Below are 17,344 nucleotides of genomic sequence, written 5' to 3'. Positions count from 1 at the left end.
GGTATTCAGGGGGAAAAAAAACAACATGTTACTCACAAAGTAATTACATTTCTTCAACCCTACTCGTCCGTTCCAGCGTGGCCAGTGTCAGCACTGTCACCCCAGGGAAGACCTGCAAAACTAGCAAGACCCAGCTACTACCTGAGAAGCAATGAAAGCAGCCTGGCCTTGGCCAAGAGGACATCAGGTAGGAAGGAGATAGCACTTTCTGTACATTAACTTATCAGAATCGTTGTTCTAACCCGGAACTGTAAAGAAGCTTCATAAAATTACCAAGTCCCAAGACAGCAGATCTTAGACAGAACACACCTTCCTCTGCAGCCAGAGATGAAGCACAGGGGGAGCAAGTTTCCTGCAAGGTACAGGACAAACATGGCTACATTTGGTGCCACATCAGGTGCCCTTTGGCTCCATCTCACAAAAACTCTGCCCACAGCAACAGGATGGTTATCTTTAACAGTGTCCCTGAAAGCAGAGTCCCAGCCTTCCCGCCAAGCAGAAACAGCGTTCTGGCAAGTGCTGCCATGTAAGAGTGAACCCAAGCTACAATGTGGTTAGTTAAGACACAAAAGTGTCCTGAGAACATGATCCTTACCATGGTCTTGGTCATCTAATGACCACACACCAGTCCAGGCTGTTCTGCTTACATAGCTGTGCTGTGACAGTGCTTGCAGGATCAGGGCAGGAACTACTAACTAGGTTGTCAGTTTCCCTCCATCTAACCCCTAATGATTGCTTTAGATTTGAAGAGAATTTGATATAGCACAGATAAATTACATCCAAGGCTTCATCAGACATGGATTAAATTGTTCAGCTTCACTGAGTGGACTTGATTAACTGCAACCTTGGAGCTGGACATCACCTTCATGTGAGCACTGCAAGCCTACCTATTTCTGCTGGAGCCATCCCCGGAGATCCACAGGATGAAGGCCACTGAGGCTGCTCAGAAAGCAACTCGTTATGTGAAACAGGAAAGCAACACCCTCGGCAGCTCATAGGCCCCGAGGATGTGTCACCTGGTGGTCAAGAGCACATAAGAGTCAGAAAAGATCTTTACAAATATGAGCAGGCACTTATTTGGTTCGCAGGAGGCATTTGTCCCTCTTAGCAGGATGAGGTGCTTACCACCCCTAGCAGGACCCGGTGAGGACTGCTGAGTTAGGCCACAGGATTGTGTCACTAGAGCAGATGAGGGTTCTACTTCAGCTACAGCTTCTCCGGGCCAGGGGTGGTTTATGGTGCACCTTCAAGCTTCTGCTCCAGCACATCTCTGGTACCCTCACCTCTGAAGACAAGAGCAGTTTTGCTTTAAGTATACACTGGTAGATCAATCCTTTATATATTTCTGATAATATAATGCATGTGATCCGACCTGCAAGATATAGGGATTGTAACACTTTGATAAATCAGCATTTTACACAGCACATGCTGCTCCTGCGAGCTAACCCCAACTTCAGAGTTTGATAATTTCCAACATCATCGCTTTGAAGCACTGGAATGGTGCAATGTCAATGTATTGAGCTAGAACATATCTCTCAAAATAAGTATATAAGTACCATACAGTGCATCTGAAATTGATTTATTAAATAGTCACGACTTAAAGTCCTGATATATTAGCAAAAATAACTAGACCTTTAAAGCCAAGAAGCCCTTATGTTATAGTGAAAATCACTGATGTAGGAAAAGCTTCTCTTTCGATGACAGTGCAATCACACACACAGAAAAATACCACCGAAACGTTTCTCCTTTCCTGGGATAAAAAATAAAAAAAAAATTTTTGCAGCAGCTGCATGAAATGTTTCCTAGCAAAGTGCATTTTAATTTTCGGCTGCTGGCGATTTAACTTCATCTTGCTGCGTGAAACCGCCTGGTTCTTCACAAAGAAGATGCTACTGCTGCTAACGAACCCAAGCCCGCCGTCCTCCAGAGGGGTCCCGCAGGGAAGGGGAGAGAACCTCTTGTGAGGGAGCTGCTCTGGAGCATCTCCGTCGCCTGCTCCTGTTTTGCTTCCCAGGAAATGGGGAGACGGAGCCAGGGAACAGATGCGCTTTGCCCGCGGAGCTCGGCGGGGCTGCCCGGCACACACCGGCGCTGCCCCTCGGCGGTGAAGCACCACCCGGGCTGCCCGGGGATACCGGCTGGGACCCGCATCACCGCGCTGCGGATTTACCCCAACACCCACCCCAAATACAGCTGCTGTTTGTCAACTGATTTATTTCTAAATACAATTACTAACGCGCTCGGTTGTACCATTAAAAATAACATGGTTTTAATGGGAAAAAGCCGGGACCGCAGCCCGCTGGTGACGGCAGCAGCGCGGCTGTACCTACAGTTATGTCCGCGGCCATCCGGGACCCCGATCTAGCGCAGACAGAGATATGCATCTATATTTGGTCGGTATGATGGTATAGATCGCTATATGATTATCAAACCTTCACAGCAGTTCCCGGAGGGGGAGCCTCGCCTCAGCGCCGAGCAGCGGAGCGGTGAAAGGGCCCGACCGCGGTGTGGCTGGCAGAGGGCCCGGCTCCGGGACACGGACAGGGCAATGCGGGGCCGGTCAGGGTATCGATATCGCTATCGGTATCGGCACTTACGGGGCCGCGGCTCGGCCCTGCCGAGGACGCGGAGCTGCCGCCGCGCGGGAGCGGCGCCCTCTGACGGCAGCGGGAGGAAACGCAGCTGTGCGCGCCCCCGCCCTGCTCGGGGCCCGGCGAGGCGGGACCCGTCCCCAGCCCCAAGTCCTCCCGATGGGCGCCGCTTGTGCCGCGCCGTCCTGAGGCCGAAGTCATCAATTCACCTCCAGGGGAGGGGGAATCGGGAGTCCGGGAGGTGCGTCCGACCCCCGGAGCGGCACCGCGTCGGCCGAGCGCGCCCGGCCCGGCCCCACCGCCTGGCTCGGCTCTGCCCGAGCAGAGAGCCACCCGCTTCCACTCCCTCCCTCCCTCCCTCCCTCATCAAGAGCCCAATTTTGTCATTTGGAAACACTGATTATCTAATCACGCCACGCTGCCGAGCGTACTTGTCTGCCCAATTAGCTAGGACAATTATTAAGATTCGGAGGCCTAATTATGTCTCAATTTAATGCTGGCAAACTCACGGATAGAGCAGTAATTAAAATCCTCTCCTTGCCTTTGCCTTTAGGGCAGCGGCTGATGAGGACCTGTCAGGGGCTGCGCTGCACCGAACCAGCCAAGCGGATTGTGCAACATGACCCCGCATTGTTAAGTGTGTCAACATATTAACCTGAATTCCCTTCAGCTCCCATAATCACATCGGGTAGGAGGAAGAAAAGGGGCTAAAACATGAAGCATTTTATTAAAAAAACATAAATTCTTTTTAATTAATGCTGTAAGAGATCTGACGACGCTTGAGCTACCAAATGCTGCGAGTCATATAAGGCTGGTGCTTCTAATTACCCAGCAAAGGAGGGTTTGCTCTTCTCTGTTAGAAAGGCTTCCCTCTCCTCTCATTTAAAGAAAACGATCTTTCTTTTGGGTAGTGTGTTTTTTAAAAGCCAGCTAGTTGGCTCCCAGTGATGAAGTTGATTACCAGCTTTTTGTTTGATGATGGGACACAAGTGAATATTGACTTGCGTGAGAATCAAACAGACGACCGGAGGCATAAATAAAACAGTCAGGATTTAACACTTGAAAGAAGTTGATAAAGTTGAAAATTAAAAATCATAATATTGGGATAATTTCTAAATATTTATTTTTTTTGCGCAGCTCTCGAGTTTGATGGGAAGTCAGCGCCGAAACACCAACCAGAACTACAGTTATCCCCGGCGGCTGCGTTCCTGCTCCCATCATGGATGAGGAGCCCTGAGCCCAGCATCCCCCAGTGATGACCACTGCAGGAAGAAGGCTGGTCCTGCTGGATTTGCCAGCAGAAACATTCCCCTCTAGCATGTCCCTTTTGGGCTGGAAAAACACAGCGCCGTGTAAGGTGGTTCCTTCGTCTCCAGTTAGTGAGTTCTCCAGTGCTTGGGAGAAGTGGAAACAAACCTTAATTCCTGGAGCAGGGAAGGAAAGGAGGGATAGACGGCGCCTCATCTCCCACTGTGCGTGCCCTACATCTTGGCAATGGCCCTGCTCCCAGCCTCCTCAGATGGCAAACCGAAGTGTAAATCTGTGTTCTGGCTTGTTCCAGTGGCTGTCAGCATGTTTTCCTCTTGTCAGCAGCAATTGACTGGTCAGGTTCACCCTTGTACAGCGATTGTAACAGCTCATTGACAGACTAGTGACCCAGCCGGACCCGATAATGGAAAACTATTGATTTCTGTGGGCTCAGCAGATCTAAAATGAATGCCCAATATAATGTCATCAGCTGTCTTGGACTCAGATATCCTTTAACTTGTCTAAAGAGACCAAGTATCAGAGACGTGCTGCCTACCCTGACAATTTACTTGATAAAAATAATACCGGATACAAACAAACATTGAAAGTGGCCCCCTCACAAGCAACAAGCAATGAATGCCTGGGTAAAGGCTAAGAAGCCACAGCCTAGATGTGGTCAGGACTCCAACTGTCCCTTCAACCGAGGAGGCCCATGACAGCCCCTCTAGGTTTTGAACACAGAAGAATAAGCATGTAGGGGGGTGACACTAAACTCTGCACCCAGCCACCAGCCTCCAGAGAGCACATAAGGCAGGAGGCAGAAAGGCTGCTTGCCATAAGCAATACCAGATATGAGTTTAAACAGCAAGAGAAACAAGTGTGGCAGCTTCTGGGAAAATGTTTAACTTTGGGGGATAAAGCAGTAGTTCAAACACTGACTGTTTTGGTCTCCAGGAGCCAAAGCATGGCCCGTGCTTCCCAAGTAGATCATCCCACCTGTATGAAGCAGCTGTCACTTCTGTGTGCCTGTGGCTGATGGAGAGGGCTCAAACCTCATCAACACTTAGGCACATCAGGAAGTTGGTGGAACATTTACTAGCACAAGATCTATAGGAATCACAATTAGCCTGGTGCTGGTTTTCTGTGGGATACCAAGTGCTTGCTGGAGAAGTTTCACTGTGCCCCAAACCCCTTTGGTAGGGCTTGGAGCCTTCCAGAGCTTATTAACCAGGTTTCCTATAAGGAAAACAGAGGAGGAGGAGAAAACAGAGGTACCTACCCTGGCAGATGCCAGCACACATTTAATTCAAGCTCTAATACCAGTGGAGATTTGAACAGCTTTGTGATCCCCATGCAAAAATCCAAGTGACCTTGGGGAAACATTCCCTTTAATTATGAACAACTGGTCAGCTCTACCACAAAGATACCAGCCCTTCTTGAATGTTCTCATCTTTTGCAGCCTTCTGCTCAGTGCCTTCTCCCCATACGTGCCTCATACCCCTCGCATCATTGTTCTGTCCATGATATGCACACGCGTGTATTGTATCGCCTTTGCCTTCCTCTGACAACAGGCCCAGCACTGTGATGTGCTACATACACTCGTCAAGAGGGAATGACTGCATGGATTACGTTAACATGACTGCAGCTGAAGACATTTCAGTTTCTACATGCATTTCCTACACATTTCCTTGGCTCCCTCTCCTGCAGACGGCTCCGAACCCATCTCCCTCCACTCAAGCTTTTACTTCTATTTCAATTTCCATATGTTGCTTTCAAGCATTGCTCTTCTTGGCATCCCCTCAAGGCCTGATCCTGTGAGAGTGAGTATGCCGCACCAGAGCAAGGCTGTGAGAATTGGTGATTCCACTTTGGGTTTTGCTTTTTTAATGATCATCTTGCATTAAATGAAATGTAAACTCCTGCAGCCATTGCTTTGTTTATCCAAAACAACCCTCCCAAACATTTCCCATTAGCTAGAATGAGGAGCTGAAATTCCTCCTATCCGTCTCACAGAACCGTCACAGAAGAGTCTTTCAAAGCACCAGAACCTCTCGGGTGATGTTCAAACCCAGATGTCTTATCCCTGGAGAGGCTCACTTCAGTTATCAGTTCTTCTTCCTGCCCATTTCTTGGAATCCCAAATCTTGTGTTAAGCCAAGCGTAGAAAACATCTCCACACTATTCCCTGCCTCAGTACAATGAACATGTTCAGGCCTTTGGATAGCAAGTTCCTGAGGCAGGGATTATGCTCTGTAGTATTACTGTTGTCATATTTTCCCTGTTGCAATGTTCCATGTACATTTATGTCATTTATAAAATACAATTAACAGACATACTGTAATCCACAATGGCCCAAAGAAGGGAATAATAGAAGTAGAGTAACCATGTACACTTGCTTCCTACAACGATGCAGGCTGTGGTGACCCCCTCCCAACCAGCAGATGAGTAGTAGAAAAGAAACACAAGCCTAAGTATTTAAAAAGTATGGCAAAGCTGCCCATAGTTCCCTCTCACTTAACAGAGGCTTCCCAACAGGGTTCTGCTTCTCTCTGCCTGAAGATGTGGACCCCCTCTGTCCTCACAGCACACCTCTCCTCCTTCCAGTGAGTACCAACAACTAAGGCTTAGCACTGCTACAACCTGCTGGCTCACCCAGTCATCAAGGCAGTGCAAACACAGCCATCCAAAATGAGCCACTGGAAGGCTTGTACCAAGTCATTATTCTTACCTGAGAGAGACCACTCTGACTTGTATATAACTGCACTTCCCAAACATACGCACCGTGGGACTCGCTGACCCTTGGTTTCAGTGAAAGGCATCAATAGAATACAGACTGCCACATTTTTACTAGTTTCTAAATAAATGTAAATATGTATTTTATAGCATTCCATATTTCAATAGAGTGTGCACATACCTGCCTACTCTCAGGTCTGAGCCTCTTGTAGCACCTCAGTGTGTGTACACAGTGTGTACAACGCTGCTGTACTGGGAGTTACTGTCACTGGGAGGACTGTAGTTGACCAATATGGGCTGAGATTTTATAGGCAATTGTCCTCTGACAAAGCCCAAGTTGTGGGTTTTAACATTTACAAATAGGTTTGTGCAAATAATTGATTCTGCTGTAAAGCAACTGAATAAAACTAAAATGAAAAAAATACCCATGTTGAGAGAATCTGAAACATTTTCTGGTTTCCTTCACAGAAACAGAACAAATCCCCTTAATTTTGCAGTGAAGAAAGTGCTTTGTTTCATCCAAAATGTTGCATTTTGGGCACTTGCAACAGAAAATACCCCCTAACCCACAAAGGAAATAAGAGGCTGGATTCTCCACAGCTGCTGTCATTCCCTTTTTATCCACTAACCCAGTAATTAGGGCAGTGACCCAGGATGTGGGAGATCCATGTTCAATCCCTTCTCTGCCTGGAGGGATTTGAACCTCCATCTCTGAGGAGAGAATTAGAGCTGTGGTGCCGGGGGGGGGGCCCTTCTCTGCTGTCTCCCCTGTACAGGTACTTTGTGTACACACTATGTGTGACTCAGGAGCCCCATGTCACCCTGGCACTGCCCAGTTCTCAGCATTACTCCTCTACCTCTGCTCCACAATGATGCTGCGTGCCAGGTGGAGGGGTTTCAGTAGCTTAGATGACTCTCAGGTGCACTAAATGTTTAAGGTACATCCGTGATCAGATCACAGAGGTGATACCAGGTCTGGGTATCAATCCCATAAGGCAGAATGTGGGCCCTTCTTCCTATATACATATTGTAATGCCAGGGCTTTCCCCGAGGAAGTAAGCAATATGCTTGTAAGAGGGAAAAAAGGTCTAGTTCAGATAAAAATCGTATTTCTCTAAGCTGAAATCTCTTCCCACTTTTCTAACTACACTTTGCCACACTTTTCAATTACCCCCCTAAAGAATTTTTGTCTATTATTGCAAATTGCCTGGGATGTTAGGAAGGACTGATGTTAAGAAGGATTTCCTAATATGAACATACTACTTTCTTGGTCTCTATTTTGTACCTTTCTACCATAATTAGTTTCATAAACAGCTTACCTTAGCCCAGGAATTAGTTGTACCATATTGAACTGAACATGTCAAACCTTCAGCCTTGTGCATAGCTTTGCACACAGTAGTTCATTTGCATCATTTTCCTATCACCAGTGAGATCAGCCCACGTCCTTATTTTTAATTAGGAAATTTGGGCACCTCAGTGCTTCATTTTTGCCAATTTTTAAACTACTTTCATTATTTTAATAATGCTATTTAAAATTGTTTTCTAGTCCATATTTTTATTTAAAAGAATGAACTCCTTTACTCAGCATTTGCTCTCTTGTTTCTAGAAGGTAAATGAATTGTCTGGCACTTCTCATGAGTGGACTCTGATTACCGAAAGTCCACCATTTCTAGGTATTCCACAACCCTTTATTAGGGCTGACCTCTGGGGACTCTTCAGACAAGTGGCCACATGAAGTCACAGTCAGAGAAGGGGATTCACCCGCCCAAGTGTGAGGAGGACTCCTTTGTAATGAACATTAAAAACCTCTCTACTTTCATCTTGCTTTAAGAGCCTCTAGCACAGCGTATTTACAGAATAATAAAACAGGGCTTCAGGCCTTTTCTTCTCATACATCAGTAACAGGATTCTCATGTCAGACTCATGTGCTCTGTACATGTTATAATTTACTGTATCTTGCTTCTCAAAGCTAATAGTCTCAAATACAACTAAATGAAATAAATCTTCTGATACTGTTCTCAAACAAGAGTTAAATCCCCAGGCACAAAACTGGCTGAGAATTTCCCCATGACCACTTCTGTCACCTCCTCTACCCATGAGATAACCAGTCCCCACTGGCATGTCACTTGTGCGACTTCTTTATTGTTACCTAGGACAAACCATCATTCTGATTATTACTACTTATTTGAATTACCAAGAAGAAACTTCAAATGAAATCCCTATTACCAAAAGCTATGCAGGTACAAAACTAAGAAGCTTCCCTTCTCAAACAGCTAATACTCTAAAGAGACAGGAGGTGGGAGGAAGGAGCAGTGCATCCACAAGCAGAGTCATCAGAGCTGACTGTGTGCACAAATCAAGGGAAACCATTGCTTCTAGAGTTAGCTTTGCCTCTCCTTTGCACTGATTTTAGAAACTATAAAAAACCTGGAGTTACTGGAGTTAGAAATGAAAACAGGGAATGAACGGCTTGTTCTGGGGAATAACATGAATCGCAATCCATCAAGGTAACCTTAGACCTTCATCTGGAAAGTAATAAACATGTGGGATTTTTAAACCCACTTCAGTCAGTGGGAAAATGCTGCTGTAAATTATCTGTACTCCATGGGCATGTGTGAATGGGCGTGTAAGTGTGTGTATATAGAGGTATGCTCATTGTTCCATTTCATTTTTGTATCAATCAGAAATACATTAGATGGTACAGAAAAAGAAACAGTCTTTCTTCTCATGGTATTTTTAATCTGCAATTGTGCAAGAAAGGGAAAAAAAACCCCAAGGTCTCATGCTATTCTGAGTCATAAGGAATGTGAGGGGGGTTTGTAATGAACGTTCACAAACAGATCCAGAAGGGAAGGAAAGCCATGCTCATCCCACTCCCTTACATCTCCACCAGTTATCCCAAATGCAGTTTTGATGTGATTCAGGATCATGGCCCAGGAGTCTATCCACAGAATTATGGGCAATGCATTAGTGTGGTCCTATGGGCATCCTGCTTTGAAGCAAAGCATAAAATGTTAGTGCTTTCATTGGCTAGGGACAATCCCTGCTAAGAACTCCCCTATTCCTATCCCCACAAGGGGCACTCTTAATTTAGTCTCACTTGCAGCACCAGATGCTCTAATTACATCACCCTGATCTTCAATGAGGTGTATATAGGAGGAAAAAATGCTACTTCTATAACAGTAAAAAGTAGTATTTTTAATCTCATCCATGATGGTTTCATTTCAAACCTCAAGAATCCATTATAGCAGGCCCATTTTATGGTTTTGCATGGCCCAAGAGCCTCAGTGAGGAACTCCTGAGATGTATTCACTTGGATCTGTTTACAAAAAAGTCCCAGGCACATAAGGCCATGAACATTTCTTGCCCATCTGCTTCATAAATTTTTCTGTAAGGCTTATTGCAGAACACAGGGAATGAGTTATAGGTGGTCAGCTGTTGCCTTGTGGTTTTGCTGCAGTTGTTGCTCAGTGTGCTGCAGGTAAGAGCCCATATCTGCATCAGCCTGCTTGATACAGCCTCTGTCCCAATGGAACTGTTAGATCCAGCATCCGGATTACTGTATCAGCGTCATCTTAATGATTCATCTACACTGGTTATATAGAGGTGCAGGAAAGGACCTTGAAGTCTGTAAGTTATTTTATTGGAACATTATAGAAACCAGATGTTTTCCCCTTAATCATGGTGGCATGTTTAAACAAAACCCAGGACAACTAGAAACCCAGTGCCCCAGGGACTGATTATCTATCCCTGACAGTTCTCAAGCTTCTCCTTTTTTGTTCTCATAGTTGATATTTTATCATTGCCTGCCTCCATCCTTTGGAGTATAGGGAAATCTTCTAAAATGTAGCTCTCTACCAACCTGCTTTAAGAACAGCAGCAGTAACATCCAACGTGATGAGTGACTGTTCAGCAATATCTGAACACCTCAGTTGCGCACAGAGAGACAGAAAGCCCGTTATTCCATCAGCTGAGACACACAGCTCTAACACACTCAGCATCAGCCCTCTTTATTTACTCCACGTCATACACAGTAGAACTCAGAGAGCTAATCTGATTCCTGTCTTGATGCTACTCATTTCAGAATATCCATTATGCTTGAAAATCAACATATAAACCTAGTGAAATACAGGTTAAAGCAAAAAGAACAACCCAAATGAGGAAAACAAGCTCACATTCTCAGCGGCATCATGGCCACCCAGGCTCCTCTACATTTGTTCCAGAACACTTCATTTCACAAACAGGATTTGGGGCAAACAAGAGGAGGACAAACAAGATGGGGTACCTTCTGGTCCACAAGCATCATCAGCCTTGCGGAACTTCAAGTCCTTGTCTCTGCTCTGCCTACTATTGCCTTAACAAAGGGGAATATATAGGTAGCCCTTAAGTGTGAGCATTGCTGAGGCTTTTAACCATTGATCTCATTGGACCAATCACTTCCCAAATTTCTTCATCATCAGAATGTTACCTGTGACTAAGACTGATTGCCTTCAGGAGTTTCACATGGTGAAAGCTTCTGCTGCATCAGCCCAAGCAGGGCAGGAAACATCTTCTTTTTACCTTTCTTGTGCTGTGAACAAGCAAGAGAAGACACAAGCCAAATGTATTTGGGTGGAATAACTGTGCTCAGAACTGAGTATTCACAGCAGAGCTGACAAGACCTTTCGAGAGAGCTCCAGCATTAGCTAGCATCTATTTTACTAACATATTTAGGCATTTCTCTCTGTTCAGGTGAAGTGTTAAGATTTCTGCAACTCAAGTATCTCATTTGCCTTCAAATTGTGCCTTTTGTCCCTGTAGTTTGTCCTTTACATGGGTGAGCAATCCAAAATCCACCTACTTTTTGAAAACAAACCAAACCCCCCCCAAAAAAACAAACAAAACCAAAACCCCAATGAACCCCAACAACAACCACCCCAAACCCACAACCTCCATTTAAATAATTAAACTGGAATTAAAACTATTTGACTTATAGAAGCTGTTTATAGAATTGTTATGTCTGTAAAGCAGCCAGTTACTTGTTCACTTCACAGAATAATTTTGGGTACCAAAACTGCGTGGCCCAAACAGAGCCTTACAAATACAGGCTATGTATTTATGCAAGGAAAAAAAAAAAGCCAATTTTAAGCATGGTGCTGTCAGAGGGAGGCAGATATAAGTGGACAATTCCCATTAGAGCCAAGACAAGGCTTGACACTAAAAGCAGAGAGAAAAGTGACTGAGATCCACTCCCAAAGAAGTTGCTTCCTGGAAGGCAGCTTGGGCTGGGACTTCAGCAGAAGGAGCTGCCCTGCCTGCTGTTAGGGATAGTCTCCGAGTACCAGTGAAAGGCATATAGATCCATTATGCTTTAAAGGACAGCAACAACTACACCAGACTTAGAGAACATTTAGTAGATGGCACAGAAAGTTTGGACGTGGAAGCAAATAAACTGCCCCCCATTAGTTATGCACTGATGAGAAGAAACCAGACACCAAAAATACCAGAGTTAAAATATGGGCAACGGTAAAATAAAGGCCCTTAAAAGCAGAAGTACTCTTCAAAATGGAAGCTGTGGAGGAAAAAAAGCTAGCTCACGTGTCCTTGCCATCACTGGGCTTTTGCAACTGTGCATAAGTGCTATAAATTCCTTGAGCCAGAGTGCAGTGCTTTGCCATAGCCCATGCTGCCCAGCACATCCCTCACCCACTGTGCTTGTGAGCAGTGATACACGTGAAGGAGATTTATAGGCATGTGTCCAGAACACACTATATCTTAGGCTTTAATCTCTTTTAAATGACATACTCCCACATGAGACAGAATTAGGTCTGTATTCACGCTCTTGTTACAAGATGCTGTGCCTACATTACAGCAAGTTCAGTGAGTCCCACTGGACTCCATGTCCCTCACTGCACTGCACTTGTGGTCGAGCCAGATGGCTGAGGTGGAAGCCTCTTCAGGAACACATCTCTATAGAGGAGGATGTCACACTGCACTGGGTGACCAGACTCTCACTGAATGCAACTCCGTCATGGTAATTAAATCACATTAAAGCTTGCTTTTATTACATACCCCCTTGTGATTTTGCCTGACTACATTCTAATTACCAGCCTTGCTGCAGCACACCCGGGTTCCACAGCTCATTCCCCCTCCTGTTTTATGGGAAATGACTTACCTTGCACAATCCTAATGAAAATACTGCAGTGAGATAATTCTCTCCTTTTTACCTTGCATTTCCCATTCTATAGTGTGTAATCCATGTTTTGCATGGAAGAAAACAAAACGTTCAGGCTTACAGGCTTTGTTAGAAGCAGCAGATACATCTGTTAAGGCTCCCCAAAGTAGTTTAATCACATCTGCTATTTTCTTACCTAATACCTGATCTTGAAGCAAAGATACATTTTTCCATGTCAGATGCACCAGTTTCTCAGAGATACTACATTTGGCACTTCTTATTCTCCTCCTATTAACTTCTCAAGGAGAGTATTTTAAAGCAGGTGCATTTCACCAACATACTAGTATACTTACTATCATAATAGTAAAATTATACTTTTTACTTGAATATACCAGAAAATAATTACACTAGTAGCTTCTGAGCAATGTTTCTAGCAGTAGGCACAATTCCTCTCTCCTATCCAATGAGCTTCCAGCAATAATCAGGTCATCTGAACATTAATGGAGTACTTCAGGAGAGCTGAAGGAGTAGGATGTGGCTTCATTCGGTGTGTCCCCAGCAGCACCCTTGGCCATGGTTTGTTTTCCAGTTACAGCACTAACTGTACCTAAACACCACAATGATGCCAGGATAGCCATTTTCAGTCTGTTAAGGTAGGGAAGACATCTGAAATCTGGAAGACGACAGCAAGATAAGCACCTACTGCTTCAAAAGAGACTAAGACACTGTAAATCTGGCTGCCTCAGTAGTAGGTATCATCCACATCTAGACTGCAGATACTCCCATGTAACATACCTGCTGCTTCCAACTCCTAAGGTAACGTGAAGGAAATGTAGTCTGGACCATCATACAACTTCCACACCCCAGCACACACAACATGTTACATCAGGAGAACTGAAAAGCAGGGCTTCCCCCTCTTCTTCCCATTCCTTGGGGGAATTCTGTGCCAGCTGCTGCATACTGCAGTGAATTACAGAAACCTGTAGGCTGCTTATTTTGTTTGCTGCTGGCAGTGGAGGGGGCTACTCATGTACTCTTGGCTCATTTCTACACCTAGACCTGAAATCACAATTTCCTAAGAATTTCATGTTATCTACTGCATTCAGTAAATGGGCTAGGATTCTCCAATGTGATTTTACCGGTTTTTAATAGACATCCATGTTTTGCATTGCTCGAAGAAGCTGACCAGCTGCTTCTTAACAAAAATCATTCAAGCAAATGCTCCATTTTCTAAATACTTATATGGTTTCACAAAGGCTGTCAGGAAAAAAAAGAAAAACAACAACAACAAAAAAACAGAGAAGAAAAAAATAGGAAAAAGAAGGAAAACCCAAAAGAAAGCAAGCAAAGCAAAGCCAGGAATCCATGTTTATGCAGACAAACCAGAAAGAGGGTACAAAATGTTCCCTTTCCAAGATGGGCTCATGCCCATGGGCTGCAGCAGGAGATGAGGGAGTTGCAGAGCACCAAGTATATTGGGTTTTTCAGAGCACTCTTGGTCCAGATGGACGTGGATTGCCCATAAGCTCCCAAGAGCAAAGTCATCGCCAGTCCTGGGCTGGTACCAACTCTATAACTTGGGACTTGTGTTCTGTATAATTCTTCTTCCAAAAACCTAAATATCTCCTCCTCCCCCATCACTGGAGGCTGCTGCCTCCATATAAAATAAATCAGAAATCAGGCCATTAGCTATGCTTTTAAGAATACTAAACAGTACTCTATCTGTGTTCACAGTGATATAGCTTATGGGACTTTCCAAAAAAGCTTCATCACTGGTAGCCAGAGGTAAAATAAAGTCCTAGAGAACAAGAGAGATGAAAAACGAAGACGAAAAAGCAAATGTGGATATAAGCAAAAATTGAGGAAAAGGAAAACAGACCCAGCTAGGAATGAAGATAATGAAAATGGTCAGGTTAGCAGCCCAGTGAGACGCGGCTAAGTACCATCCCCAGATGGGAACTGGGGCCTGAGGGCAAAGAAATGAGTTTGGGATCCTGGAAGAACACTCACATTCTGGGTCAAGGTCTTTAGTCATTCATTAGCACTCATGGTCAGCTGCAGCCAGAGAACACTGAGCTTAGTATCGGAGGTTATTTCAATAAGAGGATGTTGTCAAATTATGGACGAAAAATAGTGATTTTTTTGTAGGCAGTGAATGGTAATTCCTGCATGAACAGAACCCAGAATATTCAGATCTCAGCATCAAATTTGTGACTGAGGCCACATGTGGGAAGAGCAGCTAAAGTTCCTTCATGATTGGACCAAATGCCTATGAATTTGTACGTAGCACATAAAAAGCACCAGTAAATGTACTCCAGGTAGCAAAGGGAATGGTACACTTGACTTTCAACACAAGAAATGGGATTTAAAACCTCTTTTCCCTGTCACTACCCGTTTCTTTAACAGTTTGGGTTTAACGTATTCCTTGGCTGCTCAGCTAAGGATAATATTTGCCCTAACCTCCCCTGTGCCAGGGACCCAAACGCACCCCTGAAGATTTGGAGGCACAGCAAATGCAGCCATCAGCAGGATTCCAAGGACTGCAAAAACAAGTGCCAACCTCAGGCTTACACTGTCTTCTCCGTTTGCAGTTTCTGTTTCAACCTATGGGGTTTTTGTTCATTTGTTTGTTTAAAAATAAAACAACATTTTTTCCCTGCTGCTTTATCCAAATAAGGCTCTTTTCTTTCTCCCACTTTCACACAATTGTTTTATTCAGACAAGAGACAGATGAAAGTATAATTTCTTGTCAGCAAGACTTGTACCTGGATGACATGGAATTCCTTATTTGGTTAAAACACAGGTTAATGGCGTTGGCTTCCTTGCTGCTTCGTCAAGCCACTTCTGTTCTGAAGCTGTTTCAAAGAGTACAATGGGATTCAGAGTTACAGCATTAGTTGCTGCAGCAGTGAGGATGGATTGGAGGAGTTTCACAGAGAGCTACAAACATGATTCACAGCTGCTGCTGGCTTAAAGATACGTAAACAGATGTTTAACTGTGGAGTTTCCAGTTTCCCATAATCAGCTGTTTAAGAAGTGGTATATATATTTAGGAATACTCACCATACATGACATGTAAGCAGTTTGTGTTGCAGGTCTCTGACACAAAAGCAGAGGGATTATAGAATCATAGGGTTGGAAATTACCTTAAGATCATCTAGTTCCAACCCTGAAATCATCTCTTGTTCATCCCTCAGATCTTGAGTTAAAAGCGTACTTTTAAGTGAAGATACAGGACAGAAAGCCCAAAAGTGCTGCAGGTTATACAATATGTACAGTATAAGCACTTTGGAAGCTGTGAGAAGGCTCCAGGGCTCCCTCTGTTCCCCCACTGGACAGTAAGATTTGTAATCATGAGGTCTCTGGGCTCACAGTTACGACGGATGCTACTTCCTTGAGTTTTAATTGCAGCAAAATGAGTGCAGGGCCTGCACAAGAAAGGTCTTTCAGGGCTTTTATAACAAACTTTGCCTCCTCCAAGAGAAAAGCATCCCTACAGGGATGCGTTTACTCCGTTTATTTCTAGCCAAAATAGCAGCATGTCAGCCTTCAAGTAACATGTGCAAACCGTCTTCATAACCAGCAATACAGACTCCTCCACCTCCGTTCTGGCAGGTTGGGGCTGCCTGTGCTTGAGTGCAGCCAGGCACCAGCTACTTGGACCACAAGGTTGTTCTACTTGCTACACTTGAATATTACTAACAAGTTTTATAAAAAGCTGTTAGCTGACCTGTATTAAAATTTTAATCATAGAATAATAAAATCAACCAAGTTGGAAAAGACCTTTAAGATCATCAAGTCCAACCATTACCCCAGCACTGCCAAGGCCACCACTAGACCATGTCACTAGGGGCTTCATCTACATGGGTTTTGAACACTCCCAGGGATGGTGATTCCACCACTAACAGGGGACCAGAGCACTGAAGTTACAGGGATTTCCTGCTTTGCTTTTTTCAATACAAGTTCATCAGCCTATAGTGCAACTACAAATAAGAATGAGCAGTGCCAGTACGTCAACCCTAGTAGAAAGCGTGGAGGTAACCCCCACTCCAGCCCTTGTTTAAACAAGTAAACACTGCCAATATTCTTTCATGCCAAATTTGACCAACCCCTGCATTTATGCTCTCTGTGTGTGCCACATCATAGTGGTATGGCAATGACTTCTTTCATGCTGTAGCAGGAGAAGATGCAGAGCACCAGGTAGGTTGGGTTTTTCTGAGTACTCTGGGTCCAGGAGTACATGGAAGGCACTGTGCAGCTAGCACTGTAGGGACAAACTGCTTCTAATCGGGAAAGCAGGTGAAAAAAATAGATTATGCAGCCTGAGAAGTGGGAGGATATGTGCAGATGAGATCTCTTGTCATTCGTGATTTGTCATCCGATTTGGGCTCCTGTCTTGGGCAATAGCCTCCCTTCCCAGTCCTCATTCTGTTCCCCAATGCTGCAATGCAAATAGCCTCTCTCTGCCTCACCTCTTGACTTCTCAGAAGGCTAAAGCCAACAGACCTGTCCTCTTCACCTCGCCATGCAACTATTCAGGTTAGGGTGGAAGTCCCCGGGTTAAGCCAGGTGTGCCATGCAGCTCAGCTCCGAACAACAGGAAGAACACCAAGCAGCC

At 44.7% G+C, this 17,344-nt stretch overlaps 1 long non-coding RNA gene across 2 annotated transcripts; it reads right to left on the bottom strand.

Annotated features, from left to right (window-relative positions):
• Positions 1-705: 705 nt before the first annotated feature.
• On the bottom strand, positions 706-3,255 carry LOC133275405 (uncharacterized). Of its 2 annotated transcripts, none has more exons than XR_009745495.1 (3): positions 2,598-3,255; positions 1,126-1,283; positions 706-1,016 (listed from the first exon to the last, which is right to left on the bottom strand). It is a non-coding gene; the product is annotated as an uncharacterized LOC133275405 (long non-coding RNA). The 2 variants fall into 2 exon arrangements; XR_009745496.1 differs by lacking the exon at positions 2,598-3,255 and adding an exon at positions 2,433-2,547.
• Between the last annotated feature and the right edge of the window lie 14,089 nt (positions 3,256-17,344).

This window comes from Pezoporus flaviventris, unplaced genomic scaffold, assembly GCF_033815535.1.
Source record: "Pezoporus flaviventris isolate CSIRO_AGI_PZ_B2104156 unplaced genomic scaffold, CSIRO_AGI_Pfla_v1 ptg000040l, whole genome shotgun sequence".
NCBI classification, from domain to species: Eukaryota; Metazoa; Chordata; class Aves; order Psittaciformes; family Psittacidae; genus Pezoporus; species Pezoporus flaviventris.
Note: the sequence above shows the minus strand (reverse complement) of the source record. Positions and strands in the feature narration are given on the sequence as shown.